The sequence below is a fragment of the Selaginella moellendorffii genome, unplaced genomic scaffold (genome assembly GCF_000143415.4).
Source record: "Selaginella moellendorffii unplaced genomic scaffold, v1.0 SELMOscaffold_36, whole genome shotgun sequence".
Taxonomy (NCBI): domain Eukaryota; kingdom Viridiplantae; phylum Streptophyta; class Lycopodiopsida; order Selaginellales; family Selaginellaceae; genus Selaginella; species Selaginella moellendorffii.
The window spans coordinates 523,898-541,544 of NW_003314297.1; the positions used below are offsets into that span (position 1 = coordinate 523,898).

The 17,647-nt window shown below is 40.6% G+C and overlaps 1 long non-coding RNA gene across 3 annotated transcripts; it reads right to left on the reverse strand.

The window, feature by feature from the left end:
• Positions 1-10,551: 10,551 nt before the first annotated feature.
• Positions 10,552-11,751, reverse strand: LOC112349189. Of its 3 annotated transcripts, none has more exons than XR_002993315.1 (3): positions 11,617-11,751; positions 10,641-11,551; positions 10,552-10,566 (listed from the first exon to the last, which is right to left on the reverse strand). It is a non-coding gene; the product is annotated as an uncharacterized LOC112349189 (long non-coding RNA). The 3 variants fall into 3 exon arrangements; XR_002993314.1 differs by lacking the exon at positions 10,552-10,566 and having other exon boundaries at positions 10,702-10,716; positions 10,783-11,551; XR_002993313.1 differs by lacking the exon at positions 10,552-10,566 and having other exon boundaries at positions 10,899-10,913; positions 10,963-11,551.
• Between the last annotated feature and the right edge of the window lie 5,896 nt (positions 11,752-17,647).

Genomic DNA, 17,647 nt, shown 5'->3' on the forward strand with positions numbered 1-17,647 from the left:
AGTTGAAGAACAAACAGTAGGACAAGAAGAATGGCCAATCTTCTTCTCACGGTAAGTCAGATACTAAAAAGTTGCAAACTTTGCATCGTAAGGATGATGAGAACAACCATTCCGATCGGAGGAAGAGACTTTCGATCGTTGCTCGTCAGCTCAACTGTGTATGGAACAAGATGGAGCTCGAGGATACGCGTGAATCAGCTTTAATGCTGGAAGGCATGTTTTGTGGTGATCCAATGCGGATTTTACTAGATAGTGGGAGTGATGACAATTTTGTTTCAGCAAAGTTTGTTGCGAAGCATGGCCTGGTACATGCGGAGTTCTTCCATACATAGTGGAAGGTGTAATTACCTCTACTCAACATTTCGATGCTTGTGTCGAGGGGCTGGAAGTGTTGGTTGGCAAAACTACACTTGTGGAGACTTTTTATCTCGCAGATATCCATCATGTGGATCTCATTCTTGGGATGCCATGGTTGATGAAGGTGGATCCAGAGATAAAGTGGAGTATTAAGCGTATCTCGCTAGAGTATGGTGGCATTAAAGATGTGTGGTTTGGCGAGGGCATTCAACCACTAGTTGTTATGTTCTCTGTTACATCTTTGAAGCGGGCTTGTCATAATGGAAAACACTTTCGAGTTACTTGCTATTTGTTCGTGACTTAGGGGCCCAAGGCAAGTGTGGGGAAGAAGCAGCAGTATAGGATGTACTTGATGAGTTTTCTGATGTTTTTTCATTTGAACTTCCTCATGGGTTGCCTCCGTTATGAGGTGTGGAGCATGGGATTACATTGGAGCCGGGGTTGCGGCCAATTTACCGGCATCCATTTCGGTTAAGTTATGCGGAGGAGCAAGAAGTTCAATGACAAGTTAAAGAGTTACTTGAGTTTGGATTTATTCAGCCAAGTAAGTCCCTATTTGGTGCTCCAGTCTTGCTTGTGAAGAAGAAGGACGGTTCAATGCAGATATGTATTAACTACCGCGCTTTGAACAAGAAGATAGTGAAGGATAAGATGCCAATGACACGTGTGGATGATATTTTGGACAAGCTTGGTGAAGCACGAGTGTTTACCAAGATTGATCTGAGGAGTGGATATCATCAAATTGCAATGGATGATGCATCTATCTCCAAGACGGCATTCAACACAAGCTTTGGATATTTTGAGTTTACAGTTATGCTGTTTGGTTTGACGAATACACCGGCCACATTTACTCGGTTGATGACGAAGGTATTTGGGTGTTATCTTCATGAGTTTGTGGAGATTTTCTTGGACAATATTCTTGTTTTTAGCAAGAATATGGAGGAGCATAAGGTGCATTTGCACAAGGTTCTTTTGTTACTCCGAGATAGCAAATGTTATGTGAAAAAGAGCAAATATGAATTTGCAAAATCGGAAGTGGAATATCTAGGCCATATTGTGACATCTAAGGGTGTCAAGATGGATCCAAGGAAGGTGGTTGTGGTGGAAAACTGGCCTACACCAACTACAGTGGCTGAGTTGCGTAGTTTTCTTGGTATAGCTAGTTACTACCGACGTTTCCAGCATAAGGTTGGTTTATCCATTAGCACTTAAATTAAATTATTGGATGGTGAAAGTGTGAAGTTGAGGCATTGGCATTGCTAGCACTTGTGTTAGTAGAAGTGACATTCTTGTTTTGAGTGATAAGGAATTTTTTTTAGACCTTGATTTTTCATATCTTTTTTCTTGTTAATGTTTTAGCAAACTTTTATGCTTAGCTTGCATAACTTGCTCCAAAGTTTACTCCATAGTAGCTAGACCTTTCCCTCAAACTTTCCTCCCAAGTGTCCTCTTGAACTCTGGGCAAGGCCACTTCATTTTGACATGTTAAAATAAACCCTCTTGTTTATTTTAGGGTCGTTAAGGTGACTTTGGCTAAGATTGCATGTACTTTGTGGTTGTAGGGATTAGGGAGTTTTGTCCCTATAGAAACTTACTAGCCAAAGTCTAGTAAGTAATGAACAAAAACTAAGGATATTACTCTAGGTATCTTGATACCTATGACCAGTTTAGTAGACTTTCCAGCAAAGGCCATTGCTAGACAATGCTTGCTTGGTTGACTCGTTAGGTGGTGGTGCATCATCTTCACAACAGCAGTAAGCTTTAGGAGACATGAAGGAGAAGGGTGTAGTTAGTGATGTCAACAGTTGGCTTCTCCTCTACTTCCAGGAACTTCTTGAATGAACATATTGGCTTTAAAGATAAAGGTGCTGACTTTGTCAAGGGACAGTGACCATGGCTTGGAGAGATCTCTCATGAAAACTTAGCTTCTAGATGTTGGAGAAGGCTGGCTGACATGAACCATGGGAATATTCTGAGAATATTCTATGGCTTGTGGGATTTAAGGCCGTAACGCCTTAAGGGTTGGGAGGTTGGCCTAGGGTTTCCTCTCTTGTTCATTTCATTGGTATCGGAGCTGCACATTCTTTTGGGGATAGAGATTGATCCTGATGAGGAGTATGGCATTAGTGATGATGGCCATGACGATGAAGAAGAAACTCTTGATGTAGCAAGGATGCCAGATTTTTGAGGTTCAAAGCGACATAAAGGAGGTTAAGGATTCCGTCAATCTCATTAAGGACACTAAGCTTTGGATGAACCCTCAAGGGTTGAATCAATCTCATGTCCGTGATTACCATTGGTACGTCAAGCATGCCAAGGATTATGGTATCGTGGAATGGAAATCATCACAAAATGTTTGTGATAGTCAAGAGGTTGATTCTTGGTTAGAATTGTGAGAAAGTTGTTGATCTCACAATCGTTGTGAGGATAAGATGAAGATAGATTTTTTTGTGACTAAGCTTAGTGGCCATGCTTCTTCATAGTGGAATAACTACATCAAATCTAATTTGAAGTTGACTTCTTAGACTGATTTGACGAAGGTTTTGCATGCTTCATTTGTCAAGAAGTTTGAAGAAGTTGATCTCGTGAATCAGTTGTTAGAGATCCAGCAGGAGACTTTGTCATTGGATGCGTATGCCCACAAGTTCCATGATCTTTGCCTTAATCTCATGGGCACCTATAATGAGCTGCTAAAGGTGCAATATTCATCAAAGGATTGAGCTCAGTGGATGTGCAGCAGAAGGTCAAGAAGGATTTTCCAACAACATTGACTAATGCTATCACTAACTCAAACCATCAGTCAACTCAGTCAACTCTGGTCAACAAGATGGTCTACGGGGTAATCAACATGATGACGAGCTCGCCAATGCTTCATATTCGGGAAAGAAATGGCTGTTGGTCTATTGTGGCTCAAAGCATGAAGATGGTAGTGAGGCTAAGAAACTTTGTTTGGACCAACAAGAAAAAGACAAAGTGGAGGGAAATTTTTTTCATTGCCACTAGGCTAGACATTAGAGAAAGGATTGTTCTGAAGGGGTCAATGAATTATAAGGTGACTGTGATGGAAGTTAAAGGCAATGATATGAATGATAGTGTTTTTGGGGCCATATTGCTTCAAGTTAGGCATTCTTTCGCATTCATAAGCCACAAGTTTGATGCCATATAACAAAATTAGCCTAATTGCAACAAGGAGTTGTATATTGTGATTGCTGTTGTGAAGGGATGGCAACATTATCTATATGGATCGGACTTCCATGTAGATTTAGATCATCAATCTCTCCAGATGTGGATCTTTGAGGCCAACTTGCTTGTTTGCAAGAGTTCCTACAGGAAATCTCTATTAAGATCCAGTAAAAGCATGGAGGTGATAATAAGGTGGCTGATGCATTATCCAAGATGGTAAATTCTATCTTGTTTGTGAAGCTATCTAGCGATCTCTTGGATGAGCTTAAAGAGTTTTCTGACTTCGACTCCTTTATCATTGATATTTGTGCAAATGTTTTGTTGAGGGACACCTCTATAGATTTGAAAGGTGACAAGTTTGCATCATTCAAAATACAAGATGGAATCCTGGTGAAGAAGGGACGTTTAGTGGTTCCTCATGTTGATAAACTCATCAAATAGATTTTGGTTGAGTGTCATGATGTGCCAAGTGCTGGGTATTCGGGGGTATTAAGAACATATATGTTGGTGAAGAGGCATTTTTTTTGGCCTAGGATGAAGTCAGATATTGATAAGTATGTACGTTGTTGTTTGACTTACTAAGTGGTCAAAGTTGATCATCAAAAGCTTGCTGGCCTCTATCATCCTTTACGTGTACCCGAGAATAAATGGGATAGCATCTTGATAGACTTTATCACTGGTTTGCCTAAAACCTTTCGAGGAAATTATGTTATTTGGGTTGTTGTGGATCATTTGACGAATATGGCTCACTTCTTCCTCGTGAAGACGACGATAAAAGCTTTTGAACTTGCTTAGTTGTTTATAGATTGGTTATTCAATCTCTATGGTTTGCCGGGTGATATTGTGAGTGATCGAGATCCCAAGTTCACGCCTAAGTTTTGGCAAACAGTCTTTGAGAAGCTAGAGACTAAGTTGAGCATGAGTAGTGGTGAGCATCCACAATCTAATGGGCAAACAAAGCGCATGAATCAGTTATTAGAAGATATACTAACGTCTTTTGTTGGAAACATGACTCAACAGGGAGTATGGGAAAAGTATTTGCCTTTGCTTCAGTTTGCTCACAATAGCGCTCATCAATCGGCTATTGGCATGTCTCCCTTTATGGCGATGTATGCCTATGAGCCTAAATCTCTTGTGAGTTTGAATTTGGCTTTGGTTCGGGTACCTCATACTTGTGATTTCTTGGAGGATATGCAAGACAAGTTTGAGTTGGCAAAGTTGAACATGAGGCAAGCTCAAAAGCAAGACAAAAGATTGCCTAATGAGCATCGTCATCATTAAGCGTACAAAGTTGGTGACAAGGTTTTCCTTAAGTTGTTGGATGCACAACGGTCTTTGAAAGGAGGTGGCAGTCTTAAGTTGTCTCTATGGTATTGTGGGCATTGGATGATTTTACAATGTGTGGGGGATTTTGCATACACATTGGATTTGCCAGCTAATTTGAAGATTCATCTAACATTCCATGTGAGCAAGCTTAAAGTGTGTTTGCACTTTGATGATGTTATCGATCAATCTATCATCTAGGTCCCAAAGATTGATGCAGAGAAGGCTGGTCTGACCAATATTCTTGCTCAAACATTGGTGAAAACATGCTGGAAGACAATTAGAGAGTTGTTAGTTCAATGGAATGATTATTCCATGGAGCCTATTTACAGTAGTCTATCTAAACCTTACCGATGGGTTTGGTTTCTTTGCTCATGAGGGTTGGGGCCTCTAGCTTCTCTCTCTATGCCACCTGCAAGCAGGGGCGTATCACACTTTTGTAAGCTTGAAGTTATATGGGAAACTAAGGATGACGTGAAAAGAGTGTTTCCGAGCTTTGGTTATGACTTGGATGATATTCCTGAGGAAGGGGAGAATTGAGTTCTATAGCCATATTGCTATATGATTTGAGCCGTTTGTTCTATTTTCATTCTCTTGTTTCCATGACCATATTCTCATGTGAGAAAGCTGTATTGCTTTCTTTCTTTCGTGGCTGTTTGTCGCGATGTTAGCGTTGTTGTTTGCACATCTTTTCTCCATGGCTGTATTGCCTTGGACTCCCTTCATGTGAGGCTCGTTTAGCTTCTCGAAGCTGCCGTATATGGCTGGGTCATGAGGGAGGGGAGAATGACACGAACCACAAGAATATTCTAAGAATATTCTATGGCTTATGAGATTTAAGGCTGTAACACCTTAAGGGTTGGGAAGTTGGCCTAGGGTTCGCTCTCTTGTTCGTTTCACTGGCTATATTGTAGGGATAGGGCTAGGATCACATAATTAGGGTTGGATCTGTCTAGCTGAGGCTACCATGATTGTCAGCCATCAAGGAGTTGGCATAGGTACAATCTTTTGTGAGTTTTGAAATGTTGTGGATTTTGTCGAGGTGGATCATGGTTCTCAGACCTTCTTGGATAGTTAGGTGGATATAGATGCTTTCTATATTGTGATGCATTGACAAGTTCACAAGAAGGAAATGCTTCAATTGATCAAAGCACAAACAAATGTGGCATACAATGAACAAATTCCTCACATCACTATTCCTTTTTAAACTCTAGAGCCCAAGTAGTAGCCTCTTTTGATGATTTCAAGTGTTGAAGATCCATATATTCCATAGACAAAGCTATCTCATGCTTTGTGAGAACACCAACTGTACTCCCAAATTGAGGATTTAAACCTGATAAAACCAAGCCTTGATCTTCTTCAACTTTTTAGCTTGCTTTATAGATGTTGGATTAACTTGCCAGTGTCACCAACAAGCCACCTTTTTTCCAGCATATTTGGCAAGAGCTCCAACATCTAAATGTGCACATTATTGATGAGATAAGGGAGGTTGATTCTAGAGCATTATTTTGCATGGCCAAGGTTGGACTCCATGTGATTCAAAATACCATTATTTACTCTAGCTCTGAAAACACCATCATTTTGGCACATATACATTAGAAGCCCAACTTACTAACAGTCACAAAGACATTCAAGACTTTTACCTAGTATCAAGTGTTGCCAGCAGGTTTTCCATACAAACTTTAAGTCACTATAAAGGGAGTTCAAACCTTTCTAGATTTCCTGGTCATCAACCTTTTAGGAGGATGTGACACTATAGCTCAAACCTTCATCACGCTTAGCTAGAGAAAGTCCATATTCACATATATTAGGACATTAGAGTAATAGAGATTTTTATTGACAACATGTGGGGAAACTCTATAATGTTGCTAAAAGCTATTGTCTATATGAATCTCCAGTTGAGCTAGTGAAAGTTTATCAATTATAACCAAGTTTTACCTAACAATGATCATGAGTTTTATATGAACCAACTTCAATACCAAAGAAGAAATCATGGTACAACCCACAATATCCTTCTCAACATATCAGAAAGTTAAACTTCATAATACCAAAGCTAATGAAGAGTATATTTACATCAATCCAAAAGCCAAGCACAATGAAGCTATACTCAATAAGTGATCACTAAACAATCTTCCATGAATTCATCTATCTTTTGCAATTGTAATGCATATAATCATAGGATGAGATTTAGATATACTAATACTGTGGATCTTTGGAATCTTAGGGATAAATGGGGATAAAATAGCCATTAAGGGCTCTATTATCAAACAATTGCCCCTTTTCCAGTTGGATTAAGGGGAGAAAAATAGAGTGCACTACATGTGGTATCAGAGTAAATGACACGGGTTTGATTCCCATTTATTAGTGGCTACCTAAAATATAATATACACTTGAGTAAAATTAGCAATGCTCATTGGTAAACTTCTCTATTATATCCTAAGCTGCTTGCAAATTCCGTTTACACACCACTAGAATCTCATCAAATTCTGTGGCCAAATCAATCACCTCAGAATCAAGTTTATCTTGAACGTCCTTACTCAAATGCAATCCCAACTCCACCGCTGTTCGGGAATGCTTTCCAAACATGGCAAAGTAAGGACTTAGCTTGGTTCCATTGTGTTGGCTATTGTTGTAAGCAAATTGCACCAACAAAAGATATAAATCCCACTGTCCTTGCCTTTGACCAATGCTACAAGTCACGAATAAATAGCAAGTAACTCGAAGGTGTTTTTCCATTACGACAAGCCCACTTCAAAGATGTAGCAGAGAGTATAACAATTGATGGTTGAATGCTCTCACCAAACCACACATCTTTAATGCCACCATACTCCAGTGAGACACACTTAATACTCCACTTTATCTCTAGATCCACTTTCACCAACCATGGCATCCCAAGAATGAGATCCACACAATGGATATCTGCGAAATAAAAAGTCTCCACAAGTGTGGTTTTGCCAACCAACACTTCCAACCCCTTGACACAAGCATCGAAATGTTGAGCAGAGGTAGCTGCACCTTCCACCGTGTATGGAAGAATTCCATATGTGACCAGGCCATGCTCCGCAACAAACTTCGCCGAAACAAAGTTGTCATCGCTCCCACTATCCAGTAAAATCTACATTGGATCGCCACGGAACACGCCCTCTAGCATTAAAGCTGATTCACAAGTATCCTCGAGCTCCATCTTGTTCCACACACAGTTGAGCTAACGAGCAACGATCTAAAGTCTCTTCCTCTGATCGGAATAGTCGTTCTCGTCATCCTCACGCTACAAAGTTTGCAACTTTTTAATATCTGACTTACCGTGAGTAAAAGATTAGCCATTCTTCTTGTCCTACTGCTTGTTCTTCAACTGCAAACAATTAGCCTTATAGTGTCCAAGTTCACTGCAATGATTCCATCATGCCATACATCTCATTTTGCATCTCTTGCTGATTTCAATTAAGGGCTCACAACTCATGAACCAAATCTTGAATGGTCCAAATCTCTGTAGCTTTGTTTGCACCATCGTTGGCATCACTATCGACAATAGAATTCCAATGTTCAACTTGGTCAGCCATCGCAACCAACTTCTATAATACCAATGGTATGATCTGGCACAAAAAGATAGAGATTTAGTCACCCTAGACTATGCTACGCCACCTCTTGAAATTCCTCACCACCCAACCACCCTCAAGCTACCTCAAAAGCTCCATTGCGCCACTGGGTTTTTGTCCCCTACCCTAACATGCCTTAATATACCCTTGAGCCTCCCTTTGACCGACGTTGACCATGTGGTCAAAGCTGGCACCTAACACACAAGATATGCACATTATTGATACAGCCTCCTCTTCTAATCCAGATGTATTTTATGCACCCATAGACTTTGGCAATGGTTCTCTTGGCAATGGTTAATTTTCTTCTTCATCTTGTACTTCTTTTTTTAGACATTTGGTGCAACAATTCAACATGACTTCTATAGCTTGGTCATGGATTCTCTTTGTGTTGGAGTCCACTCGATCCCCCATGGTCACCTATCAGGACATGGAGTGTAGCTTAAAGCACTAAGAATATTCTAATTCTTGGAATATTCCCCTCTCTTTCCCGTGCAAGGAGGGCATTTAGGGCAATTGGAAAGAACTTGACTTTGTGATAGAGTCAGAAATGTTACAAGATAACCCTCATCTCCTAACACTTATTAAGGAGGTGGCAAATACAGAAATAAGGAAAGCCAAACAGAAGGATTTTGGATGGAGCTAGAGATTCCCACAAAGTAATAAGTAAAAAGAATCCTCTTTTTCAACTCAATTGGAAGTGGTAGAGAAGGTTCCAGGAGGTGTTAGTGGGTCAACTTTAAAATTTATTAGTAAGTGTCTAGAATGGAACATTACATTTCTTGTAGAAGAAATATTTGCAAACCTGGCCACAGTAGAGAGTTTTCATGTTTTCCATCTTCCTCAATTCAAACTTTGAGAAGACAATGTCTATATTACCATATGCAATTCTTTTTATAGGATTAGGGATCTCAAAGTGTAGAATTATGATATAAATAGTTATGTGAGATCCACCTTCTTTTGGCTTTGCAATGGCAACATCATACACGTCTTTTTCAAGTCTACCGAGGATCTGGCTTCTTCAAATCCTTTGTTTGCTTTACCAGAGGCTGAACAGGCTACGTCATACCACTTGGACCCAGTGACCACCACACAACTTGTGAGAATTTGAACTGGGCTGTGCATCCAGGGCCCATGATCAAGAAGAGGAACAGATACGTGGATGTCATTGAAGTGTGTATGGAAGAGGCGAAACTGTAGCAATTGCGTCTGAAATAAATAGTTGGCTCTTGGAAAGTTGATTTGGGCCTGCCACAACCACATGCATGACTTTATTCAAATGGAGTCTATAATCACATGACAATAGGACAGGAGCCGCACAACTCCATGTTCCACTTGCTCTCATGGTCCACATAAATGCCTTTTAACTTCTATTCAAGAATGGAGCTGACCAGAGAAGATGATGTTGCTCTTCATGAACAAGGGTCCTCCCCTCTCCATGGCATCCTGCCTTGACTGAAAGATGAGCCGTGGCTGCTCTTCTTCAAAACCCGACTATGGCAACCCCGTTGAGAGAAGAGACGCTCCACACAGTCTGAAACCACAAGTGGAAGAAAGCTATATCCACTGTCAATAGATTAAGTGTGCCATCTGTTGGGGCACCCAGCTCCAGGGCTTGGACACCAAGTTCCAGGCACCTCAGCTCTTACCCGATCTCCAGTGAAACATGCAGCATAAGCAGAAACATCAATGTTCTTGCCACTTCCATCACCATCAGATCTTCAGCCTCACGTCTACACAAGCTGCTGCGTCGATATGTATAGTATGGAAATGCAAGACCAGAAAAGAAAGCAGAAAACGGTTGTCACTGGTATAATACCTTAGAGCATCCTCCACTTTAAGCTTCTTTCATCTTGGTTTCCCCTACCTGCACGAATCAATCTGAGAAGACTTTGCTACGAAAACAAAGGAATAACATCATGCCTACAGTCATATCTGCAACTCCACTGGACAATTTGGCAATTCGTCATTCAGGTTCCAAATTACAAAAGTTTAAGAAAATGGCACTTCCATCAAGTTGCAAATTTGAGTGGCCCGCTTTGAGACGGCTTCTTGGTGATTCCATTTCCAACAATTGTCGTTGAATCCTTCCCAAGGACTTCATGGCCAGCTTTATCAAAAGACAGCCCAAATTTTCATGATGTACAATCCATAAGCAAAGGAAAAATAGAGAACTCTACTTACCTCCAGTGAGGATGGCAATATCGTCGTGCTTCTTGCGATCTCCTCCAAGATTCTCGGCTATAAAATGTAGTCAAATCTGAGACAAAACGAAAAAATAAAGAATCCTCTAACCGAAATCCTGCCTTAGCATGCGCACTGCTACCTGCCAGAACGATCCTGCGCGAATGAGCAAGCAACGCCATGATTGCTCCCTGGCTCGGCATAGAGATCTGCCGCTCCAAAGCCCTAGCCAATGGCGTCGTGCTCGGCAAGCTGCCATAGCATCTCCAAAATCTGCTCTGAGCTCCGTGAGCAAGAATCACTAAAACTTGTATAAACTCACAAGAAAATGTCCGTATAGTTAATCTTCTAGCACAAGTGCAATTTCAATAGCTGATTGTTCTCCACACAGTGGTTTAAACTGGCACCTCCCAAACTCAAGTCTGCTGGAGGCTGAAACTGTACGAACATGACTCCAGATAAGTACTATCAGCCCAGCGATGGTCTCGAGCATCTTGATGGTCTGCAAGTCTACATGGTAAAGATGAACTCTCACTCGCAAGATCTATATATAGTCACAAAAAGCTGGGATCACTTGTGCTTCAAGTACATGTGGACATGGAGAAGTTTCACATCAAAGATGTACATGTAGTAGTTACAAAGTCTTCCAAATGCAATGTGAGTGCAACTAACAAGAACAACTTCAGCTTGGCAGTGCTTTTATTGCATACAGTGCATTACAACCATTATTAATAACGTCCAATCCAGCACCAAGCTTGCTGCCCAGGGCATACAATACCCTTTAGCTCAAGAGCACACGCCTAGGCCAGAACTGCCAAGCGGGACACAAATTTGCGAACAGCACTGAGAAGTGCTAGGATTACAAACAGTTCCAGAAGGTATGCAGGCGTTTACATGGTCCTGAGACTCCCCTGCAAAAACATGACTCACACAGTGAATCGTGAAATTCTGAACAGTAGAGCACTGAAGTGTATACCATCATTGAGAGTGAGGAACGTCTCTGGGCGGAATGACTCCACAGCCACAAGTGCAACAACCAAGAGCACTACACTGCCTTACCCTTTGCCATTGCCATTGCAATGAACTTATCTCCTGAACGTGAGAATGTGGAAGGGATGTTGTTCCTTATATATGAGTTTGTGTTGAAAACAAACAGGAAAGACTCGCTCTCACTTTAAAAACTGTGGTCCTTGCTATAGCACCACCTCAACCTCTGCAGGGCCAGCTATCCGCACGTTTTTATAGTTACCAGCAAAACATGATTCTGTCATTTTGGCATTGCAATACTTTTACATGTGGTTTACTGGTTCCTAGACTAAAGTTGATGAAAGAGCTTCAAAGTAGAAGTTGTTTAAACTAACCAAATATGGCCAGAATTACATGCTCCTTCAATTATCAACCAATGAAGTACAATGTGATGTGATAAAAAAGCTTCATTTGAACAACTCAATCTCACCCACCTATTCAATCGTTTTGCCTGCTCTGACAACTTTTCCTTTCAACCAAGTTCACTGATTGAGTTAGAAGATATTGTGAAATTGTCATTACAACTGCCCAATCTGAGCCAGCCATTCTTTGTATAGGATAAGATGTTGGGATTGCTCATTGGCCACGCACATCCCGGATTGGGTGGTTGTAATGAAGCCAACATGGAATAAGATCCTCTAATCAATTAGTGTACTGCAACTTTATATGTCAGAGAATGGGAGGGTGAAACAGTTCTAGATTTACCTCTTTGATGCAAAAGATCTTCTTCTCCTTGTTAGACTTGTTACCAAGATCACTTTGGATGTTGCTAGTGTACAACAGTGACAATAAATCAGAAACCTGGATGCCAAAGGAGTGTTCTGTGATTTATACATTCAAATTTGAGAAGAAATCATTTATACAAGTACTATATAATTTAAAACAAATTTTAAGTGCTGTATTAAATGAATGATTAATTGGCAGATAACATATTAAATAATTTTCTGTGCATTTCAATATCCCTCATATGAATAGTATCAGTATTTCTTATTAATTATTAATTAAATTGATAAATTAGGAGTTTATAAATATCAAAATGTTTAATTAATAGACACAAGATTAATCAAAATGAATAACAGGTAGAATATTCTAGATATTTTTTAGGTATATCCAGTACCACCTACTATAAACCAAAAATATATGGATTTAAATAATTAATAATTTGCATTTGTGAGGTTGTATACTAATATTAGTATAGTGGGATTTTGGTAACTGTCAAATTGGTTTCAATCCATACCATTCATTCCTATATATAAGCTAAAGTTTTTAAGCTAATTCATATACACATTTCTTTCCATATTCCATCTAAGTTGTGTAAGTCTTTATTGCAAGAGATGTGACGTGACGTTATCCAATATGTGTGTAGCTGTGTTTGGTACTAAGTTATTAATACTCCCCTTTGTGCTGCAGAAGGACAGTTGAAGTTAATTACAGTTTCTCGTCCGTTTGAGTTGGTGGCATTTGATTTGATAAGACGTTTTCCACAATCGACTGTTGGCAATGAGTATGTCATTATTGCTTCTGACTACTTGACTTGCTAGGTGGAAGTCGGTGCTCTTATTAGCATGTCTGCAAGTATTGTTGGATACTTCCTCCTCAATCGAGTGGTGTTTCAACATTTTTGTCCGGAGTAATTCTTTTAGATAATAGTCCCATATTTATAGCTGAGGCATTTCACATTTTAACATTTCGGTTGGGGATACACCACACTCTCACAAGTAGTTAGACATTTTGATAGAATGGCTCATTTGGACTTTTAAAAGGATAATTGCAAAGTATATGAACTTTTAGCATTTGGATTGAGATGGTTATTTGCCATCTATTTGATATACATATGTCACAATGGTGCAGAGTTTTGTTAATGCTTCACCATATAAATTTTTATATGGTCATAATTCAATACTACCATTACCTTCACGATTGACGTAGGTTGTTGATACTATGTCGTGGGATCAGTATTTGACGAACATTCTTCCACTTGTTTGAGCAGAGTCTACTGAACAATTGGGCCACATACAAGTGGGACAACAATAGCACTACAACTCCCATCATTGTCCACTTGCGGAGTATAAAGTGGATGATTTAGTGTTAGTCTGATTTCCCTATCTTACGGTATGTGGTTTATCTAAGGGGCTGCTTGCTCAGTAAAAAGGTCCATATTAGGTGTTGTAGTGTAGTGCACCCTATTTTTCTCCCCTTAAGCCAATTAAAAAGGGGCAATTGCTTGATGAGAGAGCTTTTAATGATTATTTTATCCCCATTTATCCCTCAAAGCCACTAAGGGCTCTCTCATCAAGTAATTGCCAATTTTCTAATTGGCTTAAGGGGAGACAAATAGGGTGTGCTACATGTGTTATTAGAGCAAATGACACAAGTTTGATTTTTATTGATTAGTGGCTACTTAAAATATAATATACATTTGAGCAAGGTATATTCCTACCCCTAAAATTTGAAATCGTATGTATTAGGCATCCATACATATGTCCTTCTTCTTGTAGAGCATCCTAGACAAAAGTATCCACCGTGGGACTGCGGTACGGATGGATGACTAGTTGCCTCACGTAAAATAGCTAATCTACAGAATAGAAAGATTGGTAAATTCAATGTGGAAATGGAGGTGCTAGTTCCCCTTGGCTTAGTAGGGGTTGTTAGTCAATAGTCAATAAGGACATTAACATCTCTAAAGGGGGGGGGGTGAGTGTAATGCATGTAATCATAGGATAAGATTAGTCTATTGGTTCAAGTAGTTATTCCCGTGCTTTCTCATAAACTTTTCTTGGATTGGACTAAAGGTAGTGCGAACGCAAGCTTGAGGTTTGGATGAGACCAAAAAGAGAGTCATCAAGGACAAAGAATCAAACACGTAAATCATTTTTCTCTTCTTGGAGAGATGATTTGCAATGAGTGTTAACTCATTGCTCGTGTTCATATTATGCAATCAAAAGTCTCTACCTTGATGCATGTTGGAAATGATGGTTTTACAAATGGTGAGTTGTGGAATGGATAGTGGTGAAATGCTATACCATTTTGTCTAGGCTTGCTATTGAAGATTTGGGTTGCAATGCTCAATTCTTTTCCGGGAAAACTTGCTATTACTCCTTGAGTAGCTTAGTGTTGGATTTGTTTTGAGTTTGGTTAGAAAGAGAGTGGTATGAACTTGTCTGTGTTATGAACAAAAGTTGGTGGTATTGGGTGTTGTAGGTCTCTATTGGTGGGGTGTAATATTTATGTAGCATTTTGTCGAATTGAGTTAACACTTGATAGACACATAAACTTTTGTAGTAGTGACATAAGCATTACTCATAGTGTTGCTCAATTGATGATCAAGTCATTGTGATTTCCATATCATATCCATGTGATTGTGAATAATGTGTTTACGAAGTTGTTTGATTAAATGATGATCAACCCCAAAGTGGTTGATAGTGATGATACTCTACTTGCACGAAGTAGCATTGTAGTAGCTTTGACTGGATTTTCGATGGTGGACCATTATGCTAAGCTTAAATTGGTACTTTGTTTCTTTAAGTTTGCCCATTAAAGTGTTAGAAAGGGTTATAGCATTCACTTGCTATGGCTCATCAGTTTATTTATTAAGACTTGGAGTAAATTGTTAGATGGAGAAGGTGTGTAATTGAGGCATTGACATCATTAGCACTTGTGTTAATGGAAGTGGCATTGTTGATTCAAGTGATGAGGACGTGCTGCTCCGATACCAATGAAATGAACAAGAGAGCAAACCCTAGGCCAACCTCCCAACCCTTAAGGCATTACGGCCTGGATTCGGCCCGCATTTAGAAGTGGTCAGGAGCACCAGAGAGCACTCTCAAGAGGACTTCTCAACAGGTGCACATTGTCAACATGACAAGATATGGTGGAGGTCCTGGTCCATTTTTCGTCCCAATGCAGATTGGTACTTCCTCTTATAGGGTGGATGCTTTGGTTGACTCCGGTTCTGGAAGCAACATATCTCTCTTGAAGCTGCCCTTTCAGCATAGCTATAGATCGCTGAGAGCTCCTCCATCGTGCTCAAGACCTTCGCCAACCACACTGTTCCTCCAACGGGCATTTGCTATGGTGTCAAGGTCTTTGTGCAAGGTGTTATTTCGGAGGCAGATTTCCTTGTGGTTGACTACCAACATCTTGGAACATCCTCTTTGAAGGACTCTATCATCCTTGGCCGCTCATAGCAAGTCACAGCCCATTGCACCATTGACAGCACAAAAGGCAAGATGGAAATTAGCGATGGAACCCATAGTGCCACCTTTCTCAACAACCACGGCAGAGCTCTTTCTTAGCAAGCCCAGCAGGCTCAGACTAAGATGGCCTCCACACCACACTCCCTCATGAGCTCATAGAGGTTTTTCCTGAGTTGGCGGTGGAGTTGACCATCTATATGACAGATGCTTTCTCATGCAATGCGATTGACATGGTTGGAGGCGAGTCAGATAGCCCGAGACATCTCTCAGCTTCACTCTCTTTATTTGAGAGTAAGGCCGAGCCTCTAGACACACCCTCTTTATTTGATGGTGGGGCTTATAAAGTACGGGCCCCTATATCCAACTTTTCGGAGTGTTTCTCGATAGAGGAAGGGCTCCTCGATTCATTTCTTGCATGGGACCAACTCTCTCTTCTGGAGCTCGATGACACAGTCACTTCAGACCAGGCCCATCTTTCACAGGACACAGCTGAACTCAATCCTCCTCAGCAACTGTCTGAGGTGTCACACAGCCCGCATCTTCCAACTAAAATCGCGATAGCTGACAACTCTAAGCATATTTTGTCATGCCGTTTCTTGGAGATAAAGGATGACATCCGGACACAAAACTGGCAGAAAGAATCAAGCCAATTAGATGTGCTGCATGCGAGTTATAGCTCTTTGAGTTTAGAATTTCCTACCGTGGAGCTCCCGGTACAAGTCCAAGTGTATTACATTGAAACTTTAGCACCAGACTTGGACTGGACTTCAGTAGAGGATCTCCCTTCACTTGCAGAGTACTTGGCTACAGTCCTTGCATTGGACATCGAGCGCTCAGAGCATCAGAAGCAAAGAGAACAATAGACAAAAACTCAGGATCCAACAGCAGCATTCTTGCCTGACTTGCTAGAGATGGTCTTGCCAGATGTGGTATCCTTAGCATCTTTATTTGAAGAAGAGGACACTCCTATGATTATAGCTTATTTTGACGGTGCTTTCTACACCAAAAACCAGGTTGCCGGCATTGGAGTTTGGATGATTGATTCTATGGAGAACAAAGTAGCCGACCTCTCTATCACTTTGCCAGCAACATTAGCTAGTGAAGCAGAGTACTTGGCGGCTATCAGAGCCATGTGGTTGGCCACAGATCTCAAGTTTAGGTGAGTCACTTTCATTGGAGATGTGCAACTCATCATACGCCAACTTACTGGAGAATACCAAGTCCGCAAAGAGAACCTGAAAGAGCTATGGCAGCGGGTGGTCAACCTGAAGGACGAGTTCTCTCAGGTGACATTTCAAAGTGTCCCTCATGAAGAAAACTTTTGGGCGGACAAGTTATCATATGAAGCATTCACCTGAGGTGGCTATTCCTTTGATGCAGTTGTTACGCAAGAATGTGCCATTCGAGTGGAAACAGCCACAAGAGGAGAGTTTTGTGGCGCTAAAACCATTGTTGAGTGAGACTTCAGTGCTTCGCATTGCTGATCCATCGAAACCTTATGAGGTGACATGCGATATGAATGGTTATGCACTGGGAGGAGTTCTCATGCAAGAGGGACAACCTATTGTATATGAGAGTCAAACTTTGAATTTTGCGGAGCAACGCTATTCCACATATGAACAAGAGTTACTCTCTATTGTTCATGCTTTAGGGATGTGGCAGCACTATCTTTATGGTGCAATGTTCGTGGTGTTGACAGATCACAAACCACTTGTGTATCTTTTCACACAGAAGGAGTTGAACACTAGGCAAGTTCGTTGAACATGGAGTTTGAGGAGTTTTCTA